This window comes from Monopterus albus, unplaced genomic scaffold (genome assembly GCF_001952655.1).
Source record: "Monopterus albus unplaced genomic scaffold, M_albus_1.0 scaffold9.1, whole genome shotgun sequence".
NCBI classification, from domain to species: domain Eukaryota; kingdom Metazoa; phylum Chordata; class Actinopteri; order Synbranchiformes; family Synbranchidae; genus Monopterus; species Monopterus albus.
This window is the reverse complement of record NW_018127889.1, coordinates 2,088,629-2,109,950: the sequence shown is the minus strand read 5'-3', so window position 1 is coordinate 2,109,950 and position 21,322 is coordinate 2,088,629. Positions and strand designations below refer to the sequence as shown.

At 39.4% G+C, this 21,322-nt stretch overlaps 1 protein-coding gene across 6 annotated transcripts in view; it reads right to left on the bottom strand.

Annotated features, from left to right (window-relative positions):
* sash1a (SAM and SH3 domain containing 1a) overlaps positions 1-21,322 on the bottom strand; it is a 159,108-nt gene that overhangs the window by 88,249 nt on the left and 49,537 nt on the right. Inside the window, exons 1-2 of one of the 6 annotated variants that reach the window (XM_020589793.1) lie at positions 19,115-19,142; positions 18,625-18,799 (exon numbers count right to left, since the gene is read on the bottom strand). The exons of 4 other annotated variants lie outside the window; for them this stretch is intronic. The gene's annotated coding sequence lies outside the window, so the exon portion shown is untranslated. Of the gene's footprint in view, positions 1-18,624; positions 18,800-18,936; positions 19,021-19,114; positions 19,143-21,322 lie in introns of those variants that run through there. One more of the 6 variants, XM_020589792.1, reaches the window with a different exon arrangement.

Here is a 21,322-nt window from a genome sequence, read left to right as displayed (position 1 = left end):
GATAATAAAACTTCACAAACTGCTGCAGAGACAGGCTGGCCTTTATTTGATTAAAAGTTAGACAACAACCAGAGCTCTGCATCATAGTTCTGTGGCAGCAGCCTTTGGCTTGTTGAACTTTAAGTTGAATGTTAATCAGAGGAGCTGGAGGATTCTGAGCAGCTCCTCAGAGCTGGAGAACTGTTAGGACCCCCCAAGAGTCAAACAAAAGACAGACAAAGCAGCTCATCTTTTTTTTTTTTTAACCAAACAGCTTTACTGCAAAGTCAAATACCACGCTAATCCATCTTCCATACAACCGGTCCAGAATAGAGGTCTACCAGTCTCACATACATTATGTTTGCATTCACTAGAGACATGTAGCATTACATTAAGACCCAATTCCTCCCTCAAATCCCACTAACAGCATGTTAATTATTCCAAAATAGAAACTCGTTAACACAGTAAATACTATGACCTAATTTCATTGAGATTGGGATTTGGAATGATGGGAAGTATGCGTGCACAATTCTGTGTGAAGGTCTGACATGTCTTCAAACTAAAAAAAAAGTCACTACCTTTGAATTCATTCAAATCAGTGTTAACAACAGTGCTACTAGTCTTTTTAAAACTAAGCCCAATAACATTTCAAATGAGCATAATCATGTTTGTTCAGATGTGTAATGTGTGGGCAACATGCACTGAAGACTGACAAGGATTGACAGAGAAAACCAATGTGTACACAGGCATGCCTGCAAGTGTGAACAGTCCATGGGTGTGCATGTGCTGGGAGCTGTGTGTGTGTGTAGTAATGAGAGTGTAGACAGTAATGAGAGGCTGTGTGGAGCTGGTTCCACTGCAGGGCCATGCTGGGTACACCATATTGATCTGCTCCACCACTGGGAAGACTGGAGCTAGATAATGATGACTATCTGTGATTTTTCTTTCTTGGCCTCTGTGTGTCTCTCTCTGTCTCTCTCTTTTCTGCCTGTCTCGCCATCTCTCTCTCAGAAAAACAAAATCCATCCTACAGTTAACAGCAAAGTTGTAACACTGTCAGTCTCAGCTTATATTCTTAATGTTTACGGTACGAGTCTGTGTAAGAATGCACTGCTCTACAGAGAAACCTGAAATACAGCGTGGGAGACATTAGATGATAATAATAATAATAAAAATAACCTTGATTTCCTGAAAATCTCAGTGAACACAATTCTATTTTTCCTTTTAATACATAGTCTTGTATTTGGTCCCCATCAGTAGTACAGTTGTAGCCCTTGCAAAGTGCTGATGCATAACATCAGCTCTCAAATGGCTCATTTCTTCAAAGAACCAGACAGCTTTTATGTCAGCATCAGCCAGACTAGTGAAAGTCCCTTTTATGTCCCGTATGCCGCGCTTTTATTTAATTTTTCCCTGTCCTCTCAGACATATTCATGAGCATGAAGGGATTATACTCATGAACACCTTTAACTCAAGCCAGGAACATAGTTAGCATAACAAGTGGAGAAATAATAGATATGATTTCAAATTAGAAATAAATGAAGGGTCCAAAGAAAGAAAGACAAAGAAATGCTGACAAAAAAAAAAAATTCTACTGTTCCAGGTTGTCATTAACAACCAGCAGCACAGGAAAGTTATTATTATTTCTCCCAACAGCTGATGAGCGTTGCTAGGTGTACTGCCACAGTACAGGTGCCAATAGTGACATTTAGTGATGCACTGCAAAGTTACAAAGAGACAGAGAGACAAAAAAAGTTTTTTAAAACGTGGGACATGTAAAGGTTTGTCCGTGTACAAGGGTCAGAGTAAGACTGCTGAAGGTGACAAATTGATTCATAGATTGATTAAACAACTGCTCCATAAGTCAATTCATATGGTGTGGATCCAAAGGTGCTTTAACTCCTTGAAAAATTCCCTGTAATTCAATATAAAATGTCCCACTGCTCTCTTTTGAAACTGCATTATTCAATCTGACACAGCTCCATCAATAACACAGACACAGACATTTGTCATCCACATCTCAGGCCTGTTGACAATATGCTCAGACATCTTTTTCCTATTTTGCCATATCGCCACCCCTGACTGCTCTTCTAATACCCCCATCATGTCCGTTTCATGGTTGGCTGGAGTTATCATTAATTGCTCCGTCCTTGAATGATGATTGGGTGAATCATGTGAGTAAATGTTGTTGGTGAGCCAATAATCGGGTGATTCATGTGTTGGTCAAGTTTGCAATAGCTGAACGGGTGAATGTGTGGCCAGTGGAGTGCTGACTGGGAGGGTTTGTACAAGTTCCTTGTTTTTAAAAAAATCAGTGGTAGAGAAGTATATGTTAAGAGAGGTCATCCTCAAAGCAGCTGGAGAGAAAAAAGTGAATGTCAACAAAGTGAAGGAAATGAGTTGTGGTGTTTAATAAGTAAAAAGGAGAGGAAAATGAATCCAATCACATCTCCTTCCTTTAATTCCTTCTATCGTCATCACGGAGCACACTGCAGCGTCGGATAAAACTACAGCTGTACTCTATAATGTGTCATTTTACATGAATGTGCCCGCACCAGAGTATACGAAGTCGACTGTAAGAAACCTAGGGGTGATGTTTGATGGCGAGTTAAGGTTTGACAAGCAAATCAACTCAGTTGTGAAATCTAGCTTCTTCCACCTCAGGTTGTTAAGTAAAGTCAGGTCATTCTTTTCTTTTAATGATTTTGAGATTGCAATCCATGTTTTTATCACCTCCTGCCTTGACTATTGCAGTGCTCTATACTATGGTGTTAACCAGTCCTCCCTCTCTCGTCTTCAGATGGTTCAAAACGCTGCTGCTCGTCTTCTGACCAGTACCAGAAAATTTGAGTATTCTGGCTTCCGGTTCTGGCTTCTCTCCACTGGCTTCCAGTCTGTTTTAGAATTGATTTTAAAATGTTGATTTTTGTTTTTAAGGCTCTTAATGGTTTGGCACCATCTTACCTCACTTAATTAGTGCATTGGCACAAACCTACAAGGTCCCTCAGATCTTCAAGCCAGTTTCTTTTAGAGGTTCCAATGGCCAGATATAAACACTGGGGTGACTGTGCTTTTATTGTTGCAGCCCCTAAACTACTGAATAGTCTACCTTTTAATGTTAGATCAGCTACTGACCTGACTACTTTTAAATCCTTAATTAAAACATATTTATTTGCCTTTGCTTTTAATGCACAGTAGGGCCTGATGCATTCGTTTTAATTTAATTTATTAAATGTGTGTCATCTGTGTGTCTGAGTTATTATGTTGTTTTATTTTTGCACTGAACCTATTTATTTTATTTTAGTTATTTATCATGATTTTATTCTGCCTATGTAAAGTATTTTGGTCAACTGGATGTTTTTTTTAAAGTGCTATATAAATAAATTTATTTGATTTGATAGATATTTTCATAATTTCAGAAAACATCATCTAAAAACATAGGACGTAGTCAGAAACTGAGTTAGCTATAGTAGTTTTTACTGTGTGGCAATGTAAAAAACTGGAAAAGAAAGAAAAACTCCTTTTTCCAAAAGTTCCCTATGTTAAAAAAAAACAGAACAAGTGGTAATGATAAAATCAGATGTGCAGCAGTAAGTCAGCACAGGAGTCCAAAACACACACACACCCATTAAGATATGACATAAATACTGAAGGCTTACATTTCCCCATTCTGTATAAAATAAATGGTGAGCTCAAATTTCACGTGGTGTCTTACAGGAGCATTCATGTTAAGTTTACAGAAACTTGACTCAATATTGTGATAGCCAGTGTTATAAATGTTAGCTTAAATAAACCACATTTTTTCCATTTATGTATAGTGATGGCTAATCACATAGTTTTAAATATATAGGTCAAACTTTTGACATATCTGTTTACTGCCTGTTTATACAGTTTATTTTGCACTTACACTTTTTTCTGTATAAGCATTTCTAATGAAAACTCTTAACAAGGACTGTGAATTTTCCAGAAATGCTGACCTTTGAAAATGCCATATTAATGCTCTGAGTACAACATAAAAAAAAAATCCCATTAACCCCCATTACATTGTGGTGGAGACAGAGATCAACATTTCATAACCAGAACTCTCTGCATTGCTAGTTAACCATTCATAAACATACAGTAGTTTAATATTTTGGAAACACATTGCTTTGCATTCTTACCAAGAGTTCGATTAGAAGATCGATAACTACTGTACCACTCTTGGCTTAGCACAAAGACTGAAAGCAGGGGGAAACCATTTTGCCTGACTCAACCCAAAGGTTACAAAATCTATTAGCATCTTTAAGGCTGACTAATTAATACTTTATATCTGGTTTGTTTAATGTGAACAAAACCCTAATTGTAAAAAGGACATGTCATGGTTTCATGGGGTACAACTGAGAAAAAACTCACAGGCCTTTGTGGGGGACAACTTCTTGGCCAAGTGCATTAATCTCCTGAAGTGTCTGTTGGTTTGCCATGTACCACTGTATTGCGCTCAGCCAATTAGTGAGCTTTAGAGGCACTTCAGAGGGATTTTGTTTGTTTGCTTTGGACACAGCTGGGCAAACTGTGTGTGGTAAACTAAGTTAACCAGCAGCTGCATATTACAGACAGAATGCTATCAATTGGCCCAGCTAACTCTTGGTAAGAAAGCAAATAAGTGTATTTCACTAAATGCCAAAAGCTCTTAAACTTCCATTGACAAAACTGCCTATTCTAAACATCTGATGGAGGATTTGCCAAAGAATTATTCTGAAAATGGAGCAACAGCATAGTAGCAATGGGGAAGGTAAATGATGAGTAATGATCAAACAAGGCCTTACAGGTTTAGCAAAACCAAGAACTCATCCCACTTTACTCAAGGCCATCATTCTCATTACCATCACACAATTATTCTCTAACTTAACCATGCAGGGAGTATAGTATCAGAAAGCACTTGGTCAGAAAATGGCAAATTAAAAGTGAGCATTCTTATGCTAATATATAAATAATCTACCTAGACTGTGTGTATGTCAGCCCACATGCAAGTATGTGTGAGGAATGAAGTGTGTGTGCCTGAAGCAGAGTGTGTAGTATCTGCAGTAATATGTCCTTGGGGAACTAAGCCGTGTTATTACAGGAAGTAATCTCATGAGGAAATGGAATATTCATGAGCTCTGTGTTGCCCTTAAAACAAAGCTCGATGCCTCTCAAAAAGTCTCAATCATCTGCCCATACTAATATAAAAAATGAAACTTTCGATATGTATAAGCAAAGTATTATGTGAATGTCATTGAAGATTTCCATTTCAAAATGAGGCATCGACAATTTTGGGGAAAAACAAGGTGTCTATATAAGCAAAGCAACCGCTGGCATAAAAAGTAAAAGCTCCTTTTCAGTCTCTTGTTATTTGTTGTCTTCAGCTAAATTAAATATACATAACTTGAAAATAACAGCATACACTTTCAAAATGAAACCCCTCAGGACTTCAGGAGGAAAAATTTAATAAAATAAATGTGCGCCTGCATAAAAAAAACATTTACTTAAAAATAGGCCTTGTGGATCCAGCCATAACTAAATATAAAGCTGTTATTGTAATGAGTAGACAGGAAATGTATTTTATTTAGTTTTGTTAATGCCAAAAGCAGTATCTCAGTTTTGGAGCCTCAAAGAAAGGCACAGAAAAATAGGTACAAATTCAATGGCTATTCTATGAAGATGAATGAAAGATTCTCAAGATGGTTCACTGGTTTTTTCACAATCAATCTTCGCTCTTTTTCTGTCTTTATCTCTCTGCGTCTCTCTCTATCCCTCACACACACACACACACACACACACAAACACAAACCAAAAGGACCTCAGCAATTAGCCCCGAAATAACCTCCTTGATTGATATCTCAATTACGCTATGCCATTCTTGTGTTATCTTGTCTCATACACACTCCACCTGTCCCCATTCTCAGCTGCTCAATGGACACTCAGAGGAGGAATAAGGTGACCTTGTTTTTTTTTTGTGTGTGAAAGTTCTTTCCATACGCCTTGTCTCGCTCTGATATTTTCATTTCCCTTTCATTTTTATTTGCCTAAATGTGTGCTGAATTAGAGAAGTGGATGGCTGGTGAAATAAAGGTTTCAGAAGTCCATTTGTTTCATGTTCAGAGAGCCATTTAGTAGAAACATCCTTGTCTTTCTCTAACTGCGCTCCAAAAGGCAGCGAGGCATGACAAAACTAGGTTCACTGAATCCAGCTAGTCGCACTGTGACAGAATGAGCAGACAAGGACACTAGCTCAGTGTTACAACACATGTAAAGGAATACAGCAATAATGAAAACAATGGCACCCACACATCTGTCTGAATTCAAAACAAAAGCCTGAGATTTATTCTTACCTGAAAACAATTGAGAAGAGGCAGGAACAGGCAGGGTTGGCAGACAAAGCAGAGAACGAACAGAGAGAGTATAAATACACATATTCACCATCCTTCAAGTCACCTGATCAACTTCCTACTATATTATTAAAACAATTAACCAATCGTTAACAAAGCATTAACAATTAACACTATGCTCTGAATTAGTGATGATGTTGGCTGCAAAGTATAAGTAGCTAATGATGCTTGAGATTGCTAATTGATTCAACTGAACAGCAGCAATTACTCTGAAGTCAGGTATGTCAATAGTCCAGACCATGAACTGCATTTTGAGCAGGAGTTCAGCAGCAGTTCAGAATGTAATATAACTATTGGAAAAAAAACTATTACTGCACCCATCTGGATTCAGTCCTGTCTGGAGCAATGGGACAGATGACAAGCAAAACACTCCCTACACTGTCAGCAGTTGGAACAGATTCGGATAAAGTGCAGAAATGGGTCAGGAACAATGTAAGCCAACAGCAAACATTTCATAAGGCGCCGCTGTTTTAAGAACTGCAGACATGCAGATGACACTGCATCAACCCAGACAGCCAAATGTCACATCACAAGCTAGTGTGATCCCTTTACCAAAGTGAATGAAAACAAATTACATTCTCATGCACTCTGAGGGGATAAACTGCTTGAGGTATTTGCTCAGCTACAGCTAACAGGCCACATATTCAAGAAAAACCTTTCATTTAATTGCCTGTTACTTTTTGTACCAGTCTTTATGGGAGCTTTCCTCAGTCAGGCCGATCACTGGGAGAAATATGTAATATATGAGCTCCTGTTTGAAATAACTTGCTAAGTTATTACTGCCTGTCCACTGAAATGTTCTCTGCAGTATTGCTGGAGCATAAGGTCTATACTGAGTTACAGCTGGGCTTGGCTAATCCCCCTGTAGTGTGACACCATGGTTTTCAAACTATTTAACACTTTTTCTTTTTGACCAAACCGGATTATTATGGGCTTAAACAAAATATGCTTTGCATTTTGGTCAAGACCAAAAATTGACTAAATATTACAGCCTTAATCTTATAGATAGTTTGGACCATGTATCAAGCAGCAGTTGGTTGGCACTTGTGTCACTCTGCAGCTCACTGCGCATCTTCTGTGAATCTGTTTATTTCCATAGCTTTACTGTCAGGAAGAGCTCAAATGTGTCTACCATCCAGGAAGAAAACTTTCATTAAAGAAGTGAAAACTGCAGTGAGGACAAGTTAGAGAAAGTTTTTAGACCTATTCAACAGCCTCCCTACTCTAGGTGTAATATCACCTAGCTGCTGAATGTTTCTCCTCATGGAGACTAATGTACAGTATTTCTCATTTTCAACCATTTTAACAACAATCCAAACAAAATGGAAAAGGATGAATGAAATGTAAAGTTTAATCTACAGTAGGTCACCCTCATCATGCATGAGCCTTGGGCGTCCATGACCCTGTCGCTGTTTGTCCTTCCTTAGACACTTTGGTAGGTACTAACCACTGCAGACTGGGAACACCCAACAAGACCTGCAGTTTGGGAAATGCCCTGACTCAGTCGTCAGCCACCACCATTTGGCCTTACAAAATTTTCCTTCTTCCAACACAGCTTCCAACTTTAAGGACTGAATGTTCACTTGCTGCCTAATATACCACACACACGGACAGGTGCCATTGTAAGGAGATAATCAGTGTTATTCACTTCACCTGTTAGTGGTCATAATGTTATGGGTGATCAAAACAGATACTAAGAACACATAAGTACTCTTTTTTTTTATTAAATATGCATTTTAATTTTATTTTGACAAACCAGCTTAATCAGACAATGCATTTATATCAACTACAGCTGAGTCATGGTGATGCAAAATGTTGCAACCCATATGCTAATTTGCAGCAGGAGTAGTAAAGCAATGCCTCAGGTTTTTTCAGAAGCTGTGGAACCCACCACTTTGCAGCTCTGCCACTGCTCTCCAGTTAACACATGACTGACTGGCAGCCCACACTCACTTCTCTCTTTTGTTTCATCAGACACACCTCCAAGCACACCTCCTACACAAAATTCTCTGGAATCCTCTAGAAAAGACAGCCTGTCCTGCTCAGTCACTAATGATCTGCTGCATTTTGCTGACAGGAACAGAATAATGAAGAATCAATGTATCACCGCTTTTATTCTGTCATCCTGCTTAGACCACTTAGACATACATCTCTGTCACTACTGGTGCCCACGAGGCCCAGACTGGCTGAGAATTAATTCTCTGGCATTAACATAAATATCAAGGCGTGAGGTCAACTGTTCAGGCATGTCTTTTCACCAGGACTCTCAGACCTGTCAGACTGTAACCATGCTCTAATGCCGAGACCCCTCCTCTCTCCAAACCTACTGGCACACACTCAGACATACACAGATACACTTGAAGCACCATTTGTCATTATAATAATATTCCTATTTAAATGCATGGACTGCTATTTTGCTAAAGGCTCTTGTCTGAAGCAGGTCTTCTGTATGGACAGATGTGTCTTTTTTTCCTCCATGAATTCCTCATAGGTCGCAGTGGTGATGGTCTTAGAGGTTTTTCAGAGGTAATTGAACTCGCATTGAATTGCTGAAGTCACATTCCATGTCCCTATAGTAACAGCTGCCTGAAAAATTATAATAGCAGCCATTATGGTCTTTTACACACAGTGCAATGTATCATTTAAAAACACACACTTGCAAAGAAATAGTAATTATTCAATTGCAGTGGTACACTACACCATGTAGGATTATGTTCTTTAAACACAGCTCAGGCTCAAAATTACACTTTGCTAAAACATTAAACATCTGAGAGAGGGCAGAGCAGTTCAGCTGCTGGTTTCTGCTGAAATTCTGTTTCAGGCTCTGTTTCTGGCAACATGTGTTTCATCTCCCATTTAAAAAAGAAAAGTCACTACTGGTAACTTTTTTTTAACCAAGGAGGCACACCCTTATTAAATATAAAGAGAGTAGCTGAGATACAATATGTAGGCAATCAAAGAAAACCGCGTAACAATAAAACATATAATAAGAAACAACCTAGTGTTTCTGCTATCTGAAGTAGCCCTTTGGCAGAGACACACCAAGCCGACATGAAAGACACACAAAGCTTGAGTCAATCACAGTAGTCATTCACTGACATTCAACCAAATCTGCTGCTAAATGTAGAACTGACAGAAAAGACACAATAACAAATAGCTAAAGGATGTATTTGATATTTATTTTATAGGGCAGATAGTTTTAAGGGGAAAATAGTCTCACTGTGGCTCTGCATTTCACATTTAAATGCCTAAACATACCCTACTGTCAAAATATAATGGCCCACCAGGAAATGTGTCATAGCACATGCGAAACCCTGATGGGATGGAGCACTCTGCCAGGGTGATGCTACTGGGCATCTCTCACCTTTGCCCTCTATGTATGAGGCAAAACATATGGCAGTAGCAGAATCCGTGTACAGTGGGGAAAAAAGGCAGCACCCAGCGGTGTGCTACCACGGCCTCAACTGAGGCCACACTGGTTGTTGGTTAGCACCTGCAGGGTGGTGCTCTGGGCTAAACTGGCAAGGAAAATGTACTGTGGTTCTTGGCATAGAGGGAGGAGTACACTGTCAGAGTGACCTTCACACCTCAGCAACCTGAGACAACTGCTGCACCTCACCTGAACAGATGAACAGTATGGAGGAAAAAAAAACAGGAAGTGTGTCTAGTTTGACTTGTACATCACTTTGAATTATTTTGTTTATGGTTTAATGTATGTATACCTCAATGACTGAGTTTAACACTGAACTCAGAAACCTTTAATACAAGGGCAGACTTTTGGAAACTAACTCCGAAGCTCTGCCCCAAAGGCCCTTTCCCTGAAGCATAAATATGGATAAATGCAATTTATAAATTCAATGTAATAACAAGATAAGTCACCTGAGCAATGTCACCCTAGTACTCTGCATTAGAGTCTCTTGAATGTTATCAGCTAAAATGAAATATAATTTAAGCATAGCCTGATCCTTTGACTACTATATTAGACTGTTTGCTATGAATCATGACTCTTGTGCTTCACAAAGTATACTTTATAGTAAAGGCTGAGAACCATTATAAAGCCTCATCCGGTTCTTTCAAACCAGGAACTCCGAGGGACGACTCAGACCACTTGAGTATATAAAAAATATAACCGTGCTGGTTTATTCAAAGAGTCACAGGCAAGAATTCACACTTCCAGTCCAGAGATCTTCCAACCCCCAGGCTGCCAAAGCAGCCCGGAAACCCAAAAGACCCCGACCCAAGCATTGCTATACAATATTAATCCTTTCTGGGCTGTCGAACCGTGACGTCACCCGATAAGCAAGCCTTGCAGCTGCTATAACGTTTAGCCAAAACATGAGGAAAAGTCAAGGTGCGTGACTGTTGTTTTCGTGGTGTGTATCTAAAACAATTGGACATAACCTTACACATTAAGACAAATATTAAGACTAGCATTACAGTTGACACTAACAGCAGTTTTCCTGTAACCTTGACGCGCCTGCAGTCTGCACTAAACATTCATAGACAACAAATCTCTGAATATCTATCTAACTAAAAAATAACCTAACAATTGACAGTAATGTTTTAACGATGCCTGTGTTATACATTACAGGAAAAGCCTGTTCAGCTCTAGGCTCACTCTAGTAGATACATCATTAAGTGAAAGAAAATGTGAATTGTTGTTTATTCTTTTCATTATAATATTTGATTTATATTGATGTTTCACTATCAATTGCTAATTTTTGACTAATACATTTATGCATAGCTTGCTAAAATCATATATAGCAAATCAATAGTCTGTCTAAAAATATATGGTCATGTTTAGCTAGTTTCGCCAAATCACTACCCCAAATCGACTGATCATGGCCAGCCCTCTCAGAGACAGAGCTGTTTGAAACTCGGCTGTGTGTGGACAGGGATGTAATTCTAAGAAGAGCACAGACATCAGAATATAGCCATGGTTTGCTAGCCAATGAAAACTAAATTCTTTGTGTTCAATCTATCATATTGAAACTCAAGTACTATAGTTTGTTGCCTTTTAAGGGATTGCCTAGACATGTAAGATGGCAGACTGTGATGTTCACCAATCAGATAATGAGATGTGTACCCTTGGGTATGATAGCGTGATGTTTGCATCACAGCTCAAGGCCGTTCACCCCTTGAGCCGCACTCTATCTGAAGAAGTATAAAAAGCCAATGCTGGAGGAGAGAAAGGGGCTTTTTCTTCAGCCGACTCCAAGGGTTTTCTCTTAGCTTGCTTTTTAATTTTTGTATTTGTTTTGAGCCTCTTGTAATCCATTTAACCAATCTTTTTGTCATTTTTAAGTTTTTTATTCAAACTTGTTTAAACTTTTGATACTTTTTCCTGCTGCTTTCTTCAAGTACATCCTGGGAGAGAAAGGGGCTCTTTCTGGACCCCAAAATAAGCTGCATCACTGTAGAATCCTTATCCTGGCAGGGATCTAGTGAACAAAAACATGTGTGAAAGGTACTGAGATTCCTATTGAATTAGGCTAGCCTATAAGGGTATATTATAAAAGTGATCTGGTGGTGAGCTGCTTGACCGGAGTGTGGTCAAGTCGGCTGACTTACAAATGGGTCTAAGTGCATTATGTCACTAAAGGAAAAATAATAGTGTTTCTGGAAGACCACAATCACTTGAACAGAAATGTTTACCGGCGCTTCCGGCAGGGAGGAGAGATTACCCCAATGGTACGAAAGTTTATGCGCTGCGTGCATTAAAGGGCCTAATTATCTCTTAGATCAGATCCTCTTGGACTCTCGAGTTCATGATCTGGCATTCCCAGTGTGTAGTGAGTACATTAGGAGGGAGTAAACTTAATTAAGAGTCTCAATAAAAAGCTAGATAGCTCCCGGTGTAATTTCACTCACACACTCCTAAAGTTAAAATTGTTTAAACTGGGCAAATCCAGATCATTTACACCAGAGTAGATGGGAAGGCCTTCTCTGTAACAGTCCCATCAGAGAGATGACATTTTACATAAAAACAGTTCTAAACACATGACTTTTTCAAGCCGACCAACTCTGACAATTAATCTTGACATCAGATATTACACCTGAGGTAAACCAAGCAAACCTCTTCAACAATAAAGGATACATAAGTGTACACACTTTCTCTGGTCGGTGGAAACTTTATCCATCTCACATTCATTCTGTACTGACAAGTGATGGGCGTGTAGAACTTTGCAGGGGCAATGGGGTGTGGCTGAGTGTACGTGAATGTTTGTAAGTGTTGGTGTGAATGTAAATGAAACAATTGTGTGTGTGTTTGTTTGTTTTTGTGAGTGTGTATGTGTGTGAGCACGCACACGTGCGTTGGCTGTCTATGAAAGAATGCTGTCTGGATACTGGTTTATCCTATTTCAGTTTTAACACAGCTTTTTGTTCTTCAAGGTCTTAACCATCTCCCAGTTGAGGCCTTTAAAATGCCAGCCACACAAACAATCACATTTATCCCAAGGTTACATCTCTGCTGTCATAACAACACACTCTCAAAAGCACTACCTCTTTCTAAAAGACCTGAAATACAGTCAGTGATCTCTTTTATTGCTACACTGTATCTGCATTCTGACAAAAATAGACAGACTGTTTCTCTCATCACCCCTTTGTTTCAACAGCAGTAGAAGAATAATTAGTTGGTATTTTTCAGCCATTCCCAGCATGAGGCTTTGTGATAAGGAAGAGAGGTCTGAGATGAGCTGGAGGAAGACAAGGCTCATCATGTTCAGCCTGTAACAGTGACACATCAAAGAAGCGTCAGCCCAAAAAACTTAGATGCCCTCAGGCAGTATCTGTGATTATCTGTGACCCCAGCTAAGCTGCAGCACTTTCAGGTGCAAACCACTGGCTTCCTGCATGTGAAAGTATGCAAACATATACATATTTTAATGGCAGCATACCTATTTGGTAGCACAATCAACAACTTAACAAATCTTGGATTTATGAGTTTTCATCTGACTCACTGTAGATTTGTCTTATAAATAGCTTCAGCATGAAAACAAAAAGGCATCATGTGTAACATGTTCAAAAACGAGACTCTATTTAAAACTAAAGAAAACAATGGACATCACAATGAAAATCTACCAAAAATGTAAGAAGGATCACACAAGCTACCAGTCACAAAAAAAAGAACAAAAGCTGGGTGTTTGTCTACTTTTTTCACCACAGCAAAACAATATCTTTGCATGAGCCCACACACACAAAATGCTTTTTTTTTAAAAAAAATCCCAGTAAAGAAACAAATGGCAACATATTTGACAAGTCAGGGACCAGCTGCCTGTCTATGACTTGCTGGCCAAGAGCATTGGACAAGTGACAGACAGGCTGCAGCTCTAAGTGCCTGTAGCCATTTTCTGAGTCGCAACTGACTGGAATCAGCTTAGTCATAAAGTAAATGCTGTGATCAATGAGCATTCTTGCCTGAATGCTTGCTACCCATCACCCATTTCATCACACTGTCTTATCAAAGCAGCGAATACTCACATCAGATTACACCCTGTGGTAATAACATCAAACAAGAAGGTGATATTGAATAAAAAATACACACTTTAATTAAACTGCCTGACACATTCATCAAGCTGCCGCAGTGTAATAGATGGAATTTGTGCACTACAGTGGTCAGAGGCATGAATTTCTAAAAGATGCTGTTGGAACATGGACTCAGCAGTAACTTTACTGTTGACAGCAGAGATATGAATATTACCAGCAGAGGACGACTAAGCGGGGAATGGTTATGGTTTATTCAAAAAATGTTACTTTGTTCAAATCAAATTCCTTGTCAAGCTCAGGAAGGTCAAAAAAACTTAACAAGGTCTTAAGAAAAGATGCATAGTTTCCTCCAGAGGTCTTTTTTTGGGTAAAAAAAACAACTTTTCTAGTATTTTCCAGATCTAGATGTCAGTTTCTTGATTCTAATGAGGTAACCTGCCTTATTTTTTCTTGTTTCAGGATAAAAACAGTCTAGAGAAAGTAATTTCCACAAAATCAGGTAAAATATTCTGTCTGAACTTGCAAGTTTATCTATCCATCTATCCATCCATCCATCATCTATACTGCTTATATAGGGTCAGGGGAGGGGTGCAACCAATCCCAGCCGCTACTGGGAAAGGCAAGGTAGTTCAGAGTGACCTGACTAGCATCTCTTTGAACTATGGGAGGAAGCTGGAGTACCTGGAGAAAACCCACACATGCGTGCAGAGGACATCTCTTCCTTTAAGAAAATAAGCTTTGCACAAATAAATTAAGGACAGAGCACATGGAAGCATTATGAGTCTACCTTTTCCTAAATGGCTTTTGTGCTTGGATTTATCCAGACTGTTTTAAGCTCGACAAGGTTGGATCTGGGTATACATAGGAAATGTTGACAGCCATATCTGTTGACAAAAGCAACACTTCTCTGGCCATGATGTGCATGTGTGTCCCACTGGGCTCAATATTCTTTTGTTGCAGCTTTACATGGCTCTGAAGATTACAACTCAGAGGGGCACAATAGGACCGCAGATGAAGGAAGTCATTAAAACTCTATTTAGAGGAGTCTGAAATGAGACATCCACTTAGTTTCATAAATCGATACGATCCCATTAGGAGGGCAATTACACACTGATGTTTGATTTATGCGACACTGCTAATGTTTGTGTGCGGGCACATACCGGCTACATGTGGATGAACATAATGAAACTGTACTCAGGGATAAAAAAATAAATAAAAATCTATGTTTTGGAGCAGTTTAGACAGTTGAGTAATTATTTGGCATGTGTTTGGAGTGTATGAGCCTGCTTGTCTAAGTGTGTTTGTGAGCAGAGCAGTGACTGTGGATTTGTGAATCACCTGACAGCTGAAGGACTACATGTTTGTGTCTGAAATATTAAATGACATAATCAATACACTCAGACCCCAAATGAATTACAACTATGACCAGAGTTAAAAACAACACAAACAACAAAACTGTATAATTACATGATTATTATCAATATTCATCTATATTATAAACGCAGGTATTTATGGGGAACATCAAGACATGTGGTATCACATCCATTAAGGCAATAATACTGCAGGAACAGATAGTTTTTCTTTTTTTCTGGTTCTTTGATCCAAAACTGGATTGAGACCAAAGAGGTGCATTCCAGAGGCATTTTAAGGATTAAATCATGCATTCCTTGCCACATCCACTCCCAGGAGTGCCGCTCACTTCATTAAAAGGGGGTTTCAATAAAAATTGTCTTAGCTGTGCAGTAATTATAATGATGCTTTAAAATGGCAGTGATACACACACTTTATTTAATAGTGAAATGAAAGGTGCCTGTAAAAATATACTGCTAAGTTATGCTATTATCCTAACATTCCCTCAAGACTCACAGAATATAAACAAGTAAACAACTGGGATAGAAATTATATTAAATCAAGTGTAATGTTAATTGAAAGATGCTTTTTAAGTTTGATATTGGCTAAACTATTGTTAAAACTCCTGCAGCAGAGAGGAAAATTGAATGAGAGATGTGAGATTACATTTTTGTGTTGACCTATGTGCACAATGAGCCTGTCTGAGTACAACAGAGGGGATGCAGAGCAGTGTTCGGCATGCAAGGACATCCAATTCTGTCTACACACATACAAAATTATAAATAGTGAGTTGCTTTTTACTAAGGACGCCTTTGAACTCTTTATGCTCCGGGCCTTTTTCAAAAGCTTATAGTAAAACACTGCAAAAAGATTTTACGTTCTTGAATTTATTACAGAATTGCCATAACACAGGTTATGCCTGTTTGGTGTTCTGTAGTGTGTACAATCTACAAATCCATCCAACAGGCAGCAACTCCTCTAACCTAGATTTCAAGTGCTCTGCGCACAGAGTACAAAATGCTTGATTGCACTCACTTGGTCTGGGAACGCAAAAGCTTTCAGCTAAAACAACTCAGCTAATCTAACAATCACCCATACAGCGGTGGATTAAGTCTGACAATGGATAAAACAAAGTTCAACATGAACTTGAAACAGGACCATAAGATACAGTAAGAACACTGCAGTTTATTGAGCAGAAGCAACAGACAGACTCCACAGCATGTGAGAGGCCCTTTGAGAGGTAATGGGTGGTGGAAGAGGAGGTGGGCTAGATATCAACTTTTCACCAGCATGGTGCCGTCCACTGGGAGGCCCAGGTGGCTTTCAGAAGGGCAAGCGATCTGTCTTAACTGGGAGCCCCGCTAACCCCCCGAGTCCCACAGTGCTCCACAAGCTGACGGCACTCAGCCATCCACAGCTAGCCAGGGAGATAATGGATGACAGGTCTCAAAGGACCCCCCTACTAGAGAGAGACAAAGGAAGGGTAGAAGGGGGGCGGGATATATGATGTATACTTTCTTTTATTAGGGCAGAGTGCATGAACTTCCATCTCTTCAGCAGTTTCCATTATCTGGTGGATATTTACCTCAGTAAGCACAATAAAACCAAGCTTAATACAGCCCGTACATACAGTATGTGCACACGACCACGGACGTTCCAATCAACACCTTATTCTGAGGGCTTGGTTACGAGTTGTCAAATCAGAGAACTGCAGGTCCTACATCAAACAGGCCATCTCTTCTGTCAGAAGAGAGACCTATACATCGCAGTCATTCACTTTGTGTTATGATGCCAGTATATCACTGCAGGATAACATACTTTTATCTACAAGGGGAAAAGCATCTAAAGCAAATTGAAGGGACTTTTTATTATGCTAATATCTTCCAAAAGGTGCCAACAGTTTCAACCTAGCACAGCTACTAAGCATATGTCAGAGGGCGAAGATTCTCATATTATATTGATGAGAGAAGCTAATGCCCTATAATTTGTCAAGACCCCTCATCATCTCACCATTACTTCCACCTTTTTTAACCCTATCAAACTCAAGCAGGTGTATTTAATGAGATGTTTAGGTTTTATGCCTGTTCTGATGGGCAAGATTTCATGTTTAGAAGGGATGTTTTGCCAGAAATGAAATTGCACAGTCCTTTTCTTGTATACCACAGATTACAAAAAAAGGTCTGATGCTGATGCTCCCACAATTAATGGAAAAGATAACCTATAAATCATCTTCTTTGGATTTATTTAAAGTGGATCGAGAAGTTCCATACTATGAAGACGTTTTGTGTGCTACACTGTAAACAGTTTTCCTGTAAAATAACAGTAAAGAGCTGGCAGCAGGGACACCAGCAGTATACCGTTATTTTTACGGTATTCGTAAGTAAAATGACTTTACGGTAGTAGTCTGTAAACCAGAAAAACGGTATATGCCTGTATTTCTAGAACTTACGGTAAATGGAGGATGCAGGAGGAGGACGGATGGATAGATGGACCAATAGAACAGCACGAGAGGACAGGAACAGCCTACAATGGCACATTTGAAATTGTATAAAATCAACTGAATGGGAGAGGACAGGGTTCCCTCTCGTCCTGAAGACGAGTTGAATGGTTTTGCTGTTGAGGTCAGGGCTTCGGATAGAGACGGAACCCAGAGCTCTGTAAATTGCTTTATTCGATGGTCTGTTTAGTTATGATAATAAATGTTTGAAAATTGATATTCAATTCTGATTATTCTTCATAAAAGAACACGCTGCACTGGCCAATGAAATGCCATTCAAAGTCTATGAGATTTTTCAGAAGAGTGGACACATGGGGTTTGACTGTGACAGACTTCTTCTGAACAATCTTCCCTGTCCTCTTGGACACTATCTTACCCCGGCTGGCCTTAGTCCCTCTTTCTGGGTTGATTCCAATGAATCACCTGAATACTAGTCAAAGATTAGAGGCTGAAAAGAAGAAAAGCCTGCTATTATATGACATAGGGCTCGTACATATGATCAAAATATTTTTAATGGAATACCATAATATCAATGTTGTGAAGATATTGTTGGGATGACTACTGGTGCTTATATATTTACTTAAACAATCATAAGTAAATTGGATATGATGACCAAGCAGCTAGAGACAAGTAAAGAGAACAGCAGACCTTTTTCAGAGCAGCCATGCTCTGACATGAAATAGCAGGTAAACACAGGTATTACTACTGACATTAGTTGTGGTTCTGTTCTATTTATGTGTTGCAATATTTTCAGTGAGTTAGTATTACTATACCAGGACCCTGGCTCGATTAGACATTAATGGGATTGAAGTTTAATATCATCAATAACACCTGTGTTTACCCTACAATTTCATGTCAAAATGACTGCTGTGAAACAGGTCTGTTGGACAACACAAACCTTACCTTTGAATAAATTCTAGGGTACAGGCAGCCTCCTCTTGGTACTGCAGATTAAATATGTAGTACACTGAAAACAGAGCAGCAAGCCCCGTCACAAATGTTGGTTGGATGCCCTAACATTGGACCTCATCCTCAAGGCAGATCATCCAGCGTCCTGCAGTCACATGCTCTGTTCCACCTGAAACATGAAATAGTAATTTCAGAGAGCATCTTAACTTCTTTACATGGAAGCATGTGCATGCTTTGCTGGGATATAAATAAATGTGAAAGCTCATCTGATATAACATAAACAATGTCATTTCAATTAATACATACTGAGCAGTATTAGACAAGGAGTTGGTGGTAGCATGAGAGTCCTCTCAACATCAGCCACTGTGGCAGACGATTATAAGGAAAAGACAGTAGAATTGTAGTGATAATGTTCATGATATGAATTTAAGATGGCAACAATTCAAGGCAATAAAAATTACAAAAGAAAGAGAAACAAACTTACATCTGCAAGAAGGATGAACCCATCTGTGGTCTGTGTGAAGTGGGCCATCAGCAACTGGACCACATGAAGTGCTACCTCAGTGTCCTCCCCCTGGGAGAGGACAGTCTGGACATCTTTGTTGGTAGGTTTGTTGCGGAAATATTCTGTGATCACGCAGCACATTAAGATCTGTGAGAAGCTCAAAATAAGCATACATGTATCGCTGATTGAAGAGATAACGCCATTTGCTCCTTATGTCTCCAATGGAAGGAGCTGGAATCGCATTTATATGGTGACGCAGTAGACAGAATGTAGTCTCCATGAGATGACGGACCTCTGCTCTTTCAACCCCATCTGCACCTTCCTGTCTATAGATCTCCTCCAATCTTTGGCGCTTTTGTTTCATAGTATTATCAGTCTCTCTGGTGGGAGTTCTGGTTGAAATCTGGTACTTCTATGTGAATCTGTGTGCCTAACATATGCCCATACATTGGTACATTCACTAGCACAGAACTGGCATGGGAACATTTTGATGGCAAATCCACCACTAACAAAAAAAACTGCTAACTCAAAAACACCAACGTTTTAGTTCAGTGTGTTTTATCACAACTCATTAGCAATGCTGACAAAAAAGGCTTTGACAGACGAGCACTGTAAGTATTATATTCTAGGCTACGCGCACACGCGCACACACACACTTGCAAGGGAATTAGAACTTTTTTTCTTTTATGGCTAAACTACGAAAAGGCAACAAAAGTGAAACGTTTAACATTGTCAGAACAAAACAAGCAAACTAATGACTAGCACTTAGCTGTTAGCTGTTAGCCGGCTAACAGCTAAACTGTGCCTGCTAGCCCAGCAGCGGGAGTCTGTTTGTGTGTGAGCAGGCCGCCCCATTCCGTCTGTGGTCACTCTCACCTGCCACCTTTCACGGAGCTCCGTAAAACATCTTTTGTGGTTAGTCTGAGCCGGACAAAGCAACTCCCCCACGCCATTTTGGAACCCAGTAATCTCGATTGGTTGAAGTAAGAAGATTATCCATTTCCGGGTCAACACGGAAGGCTGAGAGCCAGTGATGTGTCGTTCACGAACGATTCGTTCATTTTGAACGAATCTTTCCCATGACTCGAGAACATCGGGTCGTCTCGGGGAGTGATTCGTTCATTTTGTGTTGACAGCGCATAGCCTCAAGACACAGGTACCATATTACTTATAATATGACCATGGCTGCATTACAGATCTTTCTTATTCCAAACGTGATCAATATGTGTGTAAGTAGATGGGGAATTAAAATGTAACATTTTAATTACATTCTGTTGAAGTGAACGAAATGACTCGTAAAAAGATTTTGCTGAACGAGATTCAAAGCACCGAATCAGTAAAATGATCCGAACTTCCCATCACTAATTTGCGCCACCTTTCTACCGTTCATTCTAACATCACTCCCAGAATGCAACGCTATTTACAGTATATTGCGGTATTTTATGGGAAATGCGGGCTGCCCATAAATATTTCCCAGAAGTCATTGTTGTCAGCAGTATAGTACCGTTTTAATGGAAAACAGTACGTTACTGTTGGAATTTGGCCGTTTTTTAACAGCAATTTGTTACAGTGTACAGTAACATCACTCTGAGGGAATTATCCATTGGCGCAGAGATTAAAGTGAATTTTAAGTACATGTGTTTCTAGAAAAGAGACACTTTGATCAACAGCTCTGCTATATTTGGCTCAGTAATCTCCCTAGCAACTAGAAAGTGCACAGTGGCTTTTGCCAGTTTCACTCACAATTCTAATATGTAACACATAATAGAGAGCCCAAACTTGTTTTGTGAAACAAACAGGTGGCCATCCGTCATTACACATGCACTCCAGGTGACAACACCATCTGCTGCTCCTTCCTCCATGCCTGAGCCTTCCTTACATATGTAGATGAAGCGGATTGGACAGTTGACAAAGGAAAGACATGAAAAAAAATCTACAACTTATTTTTCCTGTATCGCACCTTACATGACTGCATCTATGCTTCTTGCTGTATTAAATTCTAAGCCTGTCAATCTGCAACATTCTCTTACATGACACTACTCTACACAATAAAAATGACAATGGTCATTTTATTAAATGATTTTTCTTCTTTTAGATATTCTGTGCCACAGAGGTCAGACACAATACAGCTCCCACTGCAGAATTCAGTCGAGCATCCTTGCTCACAAATCTTCTTCCATTCCCTGG